Source organism: Pongo abelii, chromosome 8 (genome assembly GCF_028885655.2).
Source record: "Pongo abelii isolate AG06213 chromosome 8, NHGRI_mPonAbe1-v2.0_pri, whole genome shotgun sequence".
Taxonomy (NCBI): Eukaryota; Metazoa; Chordata; class Mammalia; order Primates; family Hominidae; genus Pongo; species Pongo abelii.
The window spans coordinates 10,001-19,487 of NC_071993.2; the positions used below are offsets into that span (position 1 = coordinate 10,001).

Consider the following 9,487-nt stretch of genomic DNA (forward strand, 5'->3'; position numbering starts at 1 on the left):
GTGAGGGAACGATTAATTGGAAACCATAAGAAATGATATGCATGTAGATGAAAACTTTACAACTTACACAAATAATCACTCAAAACCATCCTTACACTAAAAATGCAAAACTATACCATTTCTAGAAGAATCTATAGAAGAAAAGCTATGTGCCTTTGGGTTTGGTAATGAATTTTAACAAATGACACAAAAGGTTGATATACACAGAAGAAATGACAATGTGGATTTCTTAATATTTAAAGTTTATACTCTGGAAGAGACCTTGTTAAGAGAACAAAAAGACAAGCCACATATTGAAGAAAATATTTGCAAAATACAGATCTGAGAATTTGTATTCAAAATATAGAAAAAATTGTTAAAACTAAACAATAAGTTAAACAGCCCAATTAAAAATGCACACAGATCTGAACAGACACCTCACCAAAGAAGATCTACAGATGGCAAGTAAACATACAAAAAGATGCTCAACATACTAGAGAACTGAACACCACAATGAGATAGCACAGCTGCTCTATATCTCTTAGAACTGCTAAACTCTTTAAAAGATGACAAATTGCTGGAGGAAAAAAAGAACTCTTTTCACCTTACAATCCAAAAATCACATTCGTAAGTATTTTGACAACTACTTTGATGTTATTTCCAAACAAAAGCTACCATGCAATTATTTACAGAAGCCCTATTCATAATGACCAAAGGAAAAAAAAGGAATCAGAAAGTCTTACAATAGATGACTGTGTGGGAATCCACTCAGACATCAAAAGTTGTTATAAAGATTATTTAAATGAAAACGCTTGAGATACTGAAGATAAAGGAAGAAATCTTACCAGAACTTACTTTATCCAATTAAAGCAGAGTTCCCAGAAAAATACAACTGCCATTAACCCCATCCAAGGAGTTTCTTGCAAATTCAGCTGCCATGGAGACAGCATACTCTTTCCCATTAGCAGTGATAAATGGAAATGAAATCCTAAGCTCCCACCTGACTGAACAGACCCACTCTTGGTTGAGGGGACCCCAGAGTAACTTTCAACACTGAGTTCTCAGCTTTGCTAGGATGGGAAGATGGGGGTCAGATACACATCGTTATACCCCCTCCTTTGCTAACCATGATGAGGCTTTCTTCCCTAAGGATTTAACAGAAACCAGCCCCTTCAAAGGCTCCACCACTGATATCAACCTCTCCTTTCTTGCCTGATAAGAGACTACCCATGACGGAGAGGTTCTGGCCAGCGTATAGAGGATGCACAGAGCGAGTTTTCCTGTCCTCTGCTTCACCTTTTAATGTCAGATGGCTGAAAACTCCACCCTGGGATCATGCTAACACTGCCATTTTTTGTACATGGGACCCATGAAAAAGCAAGAAACTCAATTGCGCATGCATGCATTTCTCCTTCCATAAATATTCGTGACTCCTCCTAGAGCTTATTAAATAAATGTATTTGGCCATTCCACTCAGCATAAATTACTGTTTCCTTTCCCTCCTCCTTGAAGCATCTGTTTCTGGCTTCTGACTGGAGGCTATGCTTCCCAGCCTGTCAGAAGGACAACCCTGCAGGTTGCAACCCTTTATAAGAAATAAATCTCTCATTGGGTGTGGTGGCTCATGCCTGTAAACCCAGCACTTTGGGAGGCCAAGGCGGGTGGATCACCTGAGGTCAGGAGTTTCAGACCAGCCTGGCCAACATGATGAAACCCTGTCTCTACTAAAAATACAAAAAAAATTAGCCAGGTGTGGTGGTGGGCATCTGTAATCCCAGCTAATCAGGAGGCTGAGGAAGGAAAATCGCTTGAACCCAGGAGGTGGAGGTTGCAGTGAACCAACATCACACCATTGCACTCCAGCCTGGGCAGCAAGAGTGAAACTCTGTCTCAAAAAAAATAAAAATAAACATAAAAATGAAGAAATGTCTCCTTTCCAAATGTATGAACCTCATCATTCTTCCGTTGACAGCATTAAAAGGTTCAAAAAGACCTTTCCATACTCTCCCACAGAAGCCCTAGAAATTGTCATTTTGTTAATCATTTTGGATGCCTGAGAACTTGTAATCCAATCAGTAGAAATGTTGGTACCCCATTTATGGCTGTCAACCTGCCAGTTCTCAGGAGTTTGTATAAGCCTAAATCTGAAAGGATCTCATCCCATTAGGACCCTTCTCTCCTTTTCTGTTGCCTTTGCCCACTGGCTCTGGCAACAGGGGTCTTTCTTTCTCCTTGGCTATCTTTGGATATGGGGGCTCCACCTTCTGTGCCACCTTAGGGAATGCCTTTTGTATGCATGGCTAAGTCATTAAAAAGCCTACAGTTTCAGTAACATTTTGAGTGAGTACTCTCTGAAGCTGGGTTGGAATCTCAGGCTTCTTTGTCTGGAAGGTAACTCTTGGGCTACAAGTTTCTTATCCTAGCTTTGGTTTTGAGGCCTCTCTGTTCTCGTCTTGGGTTGGAAGTTATTCCTGGCTTTTTGTTTTTCTCCCTTCTCAAACCTCTGCTGACTCTGTTCCACCAATATGGAACTAATCCTACTTCCTTTCCTGTTTGCATGACTCTACTAAGAATTATTTAGAACTTTAATGGCTCCTTTGAGAAAATTTTTATCTCCAAATTGCCTTCTTTTAGACTTTTCCTTTCCCACTTGAGTCTCTCAACTCCCTATAATCACTGAAACTTTAGGAACCCTGCTCCATGCCTTGGAGGCTCTCAATGTGCTCAAGAATCTGCAAAAGCAAACACCTGGGGCTGAAAAATAAAATAGAAAAAAAAATTTATTTCTCAGCCTCCATAAGATTGTATGTCAAAACAAAAGAAAATCTTAAAAATCTCCAAAAATATTGGTGAGAAAAAAGCTTTAGCCCTCATATGAAGAAGAAAAAAAATTGTTCCATTTTCCAGATACACAGTTATAATACAAATATAAAATGGGGCAAAGACAAAAACCAAGTCTTCAATGTAAACTAGTGAATTTTGTATTATTGTTATCATATTAGTCAGGGTTCTCCAGAAAGGCAGAATCAATAGAATATATGTAGATAGACAGATGAGAGAAGATTCATTAGGGGAATTGGTTCACGTAATTATGGAGGCTGAGAAGTTCCACAATAGCCTGTCTCCAAGGTGGAGAACCAGGAAAGCTGGTAGCATGGCTCACTCCAGATACAAAGGACTCAGAATCAGGGAAGCCAATGGTGTAACTCTGATTCTGAGGCCAAAGTTCTGAGACCCTGAAGTTCTGATGTCAAGGGCAGGAGCAGAAGGATGTTTCCGTTTCAGAAGGAGATAATTCACCTTTCCTCTTCCTTGTTGTTCTATCTGGGCTCTCAACCAATTGGATGGTGCCTGTATTCATCCATTTTTATAGAGCTATGAAGAAATACCTGAGTCTGAGCAATTGATAAAGAACAAAGAGGTTTAATGGGCTGACAGTTCCACATTGCTGCAGGGGCCTCACAATCATGGCAGAAGGGGAAGCAAAGCAGTCTTTCTTCACATGGCAGCAACAAGGAGAAGTGCCGAGCCAAAGGGGAAAAGCCCCTTATAAAACCATCAGATCATGAGAACTCATTCACTATCATGAAACAGCATGGCAGTAACCACCACCATGATTCAATAACCTCCCACTGGGTCCCTCCCACGACATGTAGGGATTATAGGAACTACAATTCAAGATGAGATCTGGGTGGGGACACAGCCAAACCATATCAGTGCCCATCCACATTGGGTCATGGTTATCTCAGTGTCTTCCAGAAACACCCTCACAGATATGCCCAGAAATTGTGTTTTACCAGCTATGTGTGCCTCTTAATCCAATCAAGTAGAGGTCTAAAATTAACCATCAGAATATTTATGCCTGATTCATGGCTGAAATTTCAGGATGAAAGCTATGAAATCTCTATTTGTGTTTGTATATCTATTAATGTATGTTATGTATATGTGATATTTTCTTAACTCCGGATAGCATTGCAAAATTCATTTATAAAATCCTCTAAAAGTGGTCTATTCTAACTTGGCTTGGAAAAAAATAAGCATTTACAAATAAATATTCACCAAGCTCCTAGAAATATAGGAACTGATCAAATGTTTTTTAAGTTAACACGATTTGGATAAAACTTAGTTAAATAAGATTAATATAATATTTTTGGTGTAATAAAACAACTATGTCTTCAAAGTTATCACTATTGAATATAAAACAAGCATAAATTACCATTCTGCTTGAGTTCTAGTCAAATAAGCTAATATTATACTTACTAGAAACATAAAATCTTAAAGCTTATAGATTTGATTCTAATTAAGTTTTCATTCTTATGAAAAGCATTTTTTTATAGTGAAAAGATACACATATATTTAGAGTTAGCCAGCTGGACTCAGTTTAGATGATCTCAATTTTGTTGCAACATCCAAAGCATCATAATCAGGAGCCAGTCGAACATATGCCTTCTTCTCTTTATCAGGACAAATCAGGGTGGTGACCTTGGCCATATCACTGTCATAGAGCTTCTTCACAGCCTGTTTGATCTGGTGCTTGTTGGCTTTAATACCCACAATGAACACAAGTGTGTTGTTTTCTTCTATCTTCTTGATGGCCGACTCAGCAGTCAGCGGAAACTTGATGATAGCATAGTGGTCAAGCTTGTTCTCCTGGGGGTGCTCTTCCGAGGATATTTGGGATGCCTCTGGAGTCACAGTGTCTTGGGCTGCCTGAATGTGAGTGACATGTGGATCTTCTTTTTTGCGTGTGGCTGTGGACACCTTTCAACACTGCCTTCTTGGCCTTTAGAGCCTTAGCTTTGGCTTCAGCTTTAGGAGGAGCAGAAGCTTCCTTCGCTTTCGGTGCCATCTTGTGAAAAGCGAAAAACACTATTTCAAAAATAATTTGTTTACAGTAAATCTGCCTAATAGTAGTTTCCAAAGTACTTTTGGTAATTTTTAACCTTAAAGTTAAGCTAAGTAAAAGATTTGCATTAACTATCTAGACAATTTATAAATAAGATACAATACTAAAACATTAATTACTGAACATAAATAATTCAAGTTTATATACTTTTGGCTTCCTATTTTTACAGAGAGACTAAAGATATTTTGGCCCATTAATAAACATGTTTTTTTCTGCCACACTGAGGAATTGTGTTATGAGGAAACACATCCCTCTAGATATTGGGAGATGGTATATTCATACATTTTCTAACCTAATGTATGTCAGTTTATAACTGTCTACTTCCTAGTTTTCTCTGGAAAATAAAAGATTACTAAGATTAAAATTATAATCAATACATGTAAATAAAACTACTAGAAATAATAGAATAACTAGAAACAACTCTATGCAAAGCATGCAAGAAAAGTGGGGCATGTTTTGCAAGTAAAGTAGGTTGTATTTTTTATAAGGAAAATGATACATAAGATACAAATAAAAAGAGATACCTAACCTTCCCTGTGTTATAGTTGTGTGGGTAAAATTTTATGTTTTCAGAAATTATATAAAATTCCTGGAAATTTGTCAATGTCCTCCTTATCCATGCTATGTGCCAGTATAGAGTAATGAGTCATAATTCCAATTATTATTTTAAATGTTGTGCCGGGCGCAGTGGCTCACGCCTGTAATCCCAGCACTTTGGGAGGCTGAGGCGGGTGGATCACAAGGTCAGGAGATCCAGACCATCCTGGCTAACCCAGTGAATCCCCGTCTCTATTAAAAATACAAAGAATTACCTGGGCGTGGTGGCGGCGTCTGTAGTCCCAGCTACTCGGGAGGCTGAGGCAGGAGAATGGCATAAACCCGGGAGACAGAGCTTGCAGTGAGCCGAGATCGTGCCACTGCACTCCAGCCTGGGCAACAGAGCAAGACTCTGTCTCTAAATAAATAAATAAATGTTGTATGCCACAGAAAAAATTGAATATCCTTGTCAGTTGTGGTAGAATGAACTCTCTTCAGATCTTTCATCACAGCCATTTCATACTCTTTGTCATTTAGATATTACTTCCCTCTGATGCTTTCCTGAAAACTCCTGCAATCAGCTACAGGTCAGAATGTTCATCTCCAACACAGGACTCCCTCTGAGACTCACGGAAAAGACTATGACAGGTACTCTGGTTATAGGGTTCTGATGACATTGCTTAAATAACTCTAAGACCATACACTTGACTCAGTGAAGGTCTCCAGAAGTCTGGTTGGGAAATTGATGGGTTCATGACACTGCTAACCCAAGATCCAACAAGACTGGAATTGATTACATGGCACTGAATGAACTGTTGAAAATTGATTATAATTTTATAGCTTTTTGGAGCATTTTTGGTTCTTTAATGTTCTAGTTTCTGGATTTAAGAAATCTCTTTCTCTTAATCTAACTGTAACTTACAACAATTTAGTAGATTATACTTTTGTAAACAGAAATGACGCATTTATCTTTTTTTCTCTGCCTGATTTCTCCAGAATTTTGAAATTCTTACTGAATACTCTTATTTTCATGATGATATAGTTGTTATCAAAAGTCCAATAAGAACCTTATAACAGGACATAATCTCAGGAATTTAGGGATATTTTGGGGGCTTCAAGAAGAGAGGAATTCACACAAAGCTATAAGGACTGCAGCTGAAATTTGATAGTATGTTCTTAGCTTGGCTTTTAGCCTGAATAAGGCTTTTGAAAAATACAAAAATGAGATGGGCATGATGGCATGTGCCTGTAGTCCCAGCTAATCAGGAAGCTGAGGAGGGAGGATCACTTGCACCCAGGAGGTAGAGGTTGCAGTGAGCTGAGATTGCACCTTTGCACCCCAGCCTGGGCAACAGCCTGTCTCAAAAAAAATTTTTTTCAGAGGAAAACTATAGCTATTGTGGATTATCAGATTCTAGTCTTGTTTCTTGTTTTTGGGCTATTTTTACCTCTTTGTAAACTGGATCCTGCCATCTGATGAATTTTGTCCTACAATGATACTTGTGGAATAAGAAGCCAAGTATTGTCTCTCCTACTAATATATCTATTGTCAGTTAATTTGAAGGTCTTCAACCCTGGAACAAAGCCAGAAGAGGAAGGTTTTACTCCCCATAATGCATAACCAAATTGTGGTACATTCATGCAATGGAGTACTATTTAGCCATAGAAAGGAACAAGCTATCAACTCACACAAAGACATGAGTGAATCTTGCATGCACATTGCTAAGTGGAAGAAGACAGTCTAAGGAGGATACACACAGTGTGACCTCATTTAATGAGACACTGGAGAAGGCAAACTACACAGATGGGAAGCCATTGGCTCCATGGGGTGGGGGTTTGAAGCATTCCATATGATACTTTAATAGTGGGATACCTGCCACAATGCATTTGTCAAAATACACAGAATTTTATGGCCAAATGGGTAAATCAAACTCTATTCAAATTAAATAAAATTACTCAGGGTGTGGAGTATCCCAGGACAGAATACATCATGTGAAAAAGAATTTAACTATGCTACAAATTACTATGGTTTGGATGTGGTTTGTCCCCGCAAAAACTCATGTTGAAATTTGACCCCCACTGTGTCAGTGTGGGGCAGTGGGGCCTAGTGGAAGGTGTTTGCATCATGGTGATGGATCCCTCATGAATAGATTAATGTACTCCCATGGGGGTGAGTGAGTTCTGCTCTCACAGGAATGGATTAATTCCTGCAGCAGTAGGTAGTTAAAAAGAGTCTGGCTTCCTTGGCTTCCCTCTTGCTTTCACTTTTGCTATGTGATCTCTGGTGCACCCCTTGCTCCCCTTCTACTTTCCACCATGAGGTGAAAAAGACTGAGGCCCCACCAGATGCAACTGCCCAGTCTCAGACATTCCAGCCACCAGCACTGTGAGCCAAATGAACCTTTTTTACTTATAAATTACCCAGTCTCAGGTATTCTGTTACAGAAGCACAAAATAGACTAAGACACAAATGTAGGTAAAAACTCACTGAAGGTGCAGAGAAAATGGTGTTGACCTAAGTCACTTTGAAAATGAATAGAATCTGTAGGCTGAAGGAAAATGAACTATACTTCATCACTGGATTCCATTTTATAAAGTCCTTTCCAACAGAAGCAATTGTGAACAATTGTAAAACCACAATATCTGTATCTGGAATAAAACAATGACTTACATAAGTCGCAGATGGTAGGAACCAGGTTTCTCAGTGTTGAAGTGGGAGGTTACAAATTAGCAAAGCAAGAAGTCTAGGATGATTCATGTGATAGTAGATCAGAGGTGGAGACATCAATGTAAACTTATGTTTAGTTTAATATAGACACACAGTTCTACATAGAAAACTTTATAATTAGGTGTGTGTAGGTAGGTTAGATACATACATATACTTCCTAGCATTGCTAATGAGGGACAAGATACAATGTGCTAATTCAGCAGCCAGATGTAAGTTTTCCTACCATTCTGAAAGACATCAGGCTCTTTGAAGAAATGTCTGATACTAGAACTGGGACAGTAAATATAGGAGCCAGGATAACCTTGAAGTATCAGAAAGTAAGTAAGTACTAAAAAAAATTAAAATATATCAAAGAAAAATAAGAGCCAATAAAAACAGCTACCAACGGCCAACACAGAAATGAATTGTGCAACATAATGCTGTAGTGTCGAATAATAACTAAAGCTTAAAGTAATTATCTAGGTGTCTGTATATGTATACATAGGTGAATAAGCAAATGGAGTTGCGTAGAAATCTCCTTTGCAAAAGAATTCCAAATAATTGATGTAGACACTCAGCCATCAAGAAGGTGGAGCCAACTCCTCACTCCGTAAGTGTGGGCTCTGCATAGTGACTTGCTCCAAAAGAACACATGCAATATGGACAAGGAGGAAAAATAACTTCACAGTGAAGAAATCTGACAAACAGTAGCTCTGCCAAATGATCCAAGTGAACATCAACGCAGACAGTTCACCTTGAGAACATGAAGTGACAATGGGGGACATTCTACAAAATGCCTGACCAATCCTCCTCAGTACTATTAAGGTCATCATGAGATGGAAAGCCTGACACACTGTCACAGGCAGGAAGAGCCCACGTGATGACTACCTGTCATGTGGGATCCTGGATGGGATCCTGGGTCAGAGGAAGAACTAAGGGAATCCAAATGAAATATGAACTTTAGTTAATAATAGTCTATCAGTATTGGTTCATTTACTGTGACAAATTATGTAAGATATTAATAAGCCATGTGAGACACACTGATAGAAGATGTTAATAAGAGAGGAAACTAGGTTGCGGCCACGTGGGAAATCTCTGCTTTTTTTTTTTTTGACAATTTCTGTGTAAGTAAAAAAAAGATGTAAAATAAAACTTTATTTAAAACACTGTTTTTTTAACACTTCCTTGTTTAATTATTTATACCATGAATGACTAGTAATTGACACTGTTAACTAGTCCTGTTTTTTTAAATAAGAGCATTTATGACACAAAAAATTAAACAGTGCAGACTGATACATAAATCAAAACAAATGTTCTTTACACGTTTTCTGTTACAGTAGTAACACATATGTGTAAAT

At 38.4% G+C, this 9,487-nt stretch overlaps 1 pseudogene; it reads right to left on the reverse strand.

Annotated features, from left to right (window-relative positions):
* Nucleotides 1–4,319: 4,319 nt before the first annotated feature.
* On the reverse strand, nt 4,320–4,893 carry LOC129048497 (large ribosomal subunit protein uL23-like; annotated as a pseudogene).
* Between the last annotated feature and the right edge of the window lie 4,594 nt (nt 4,894–9,487).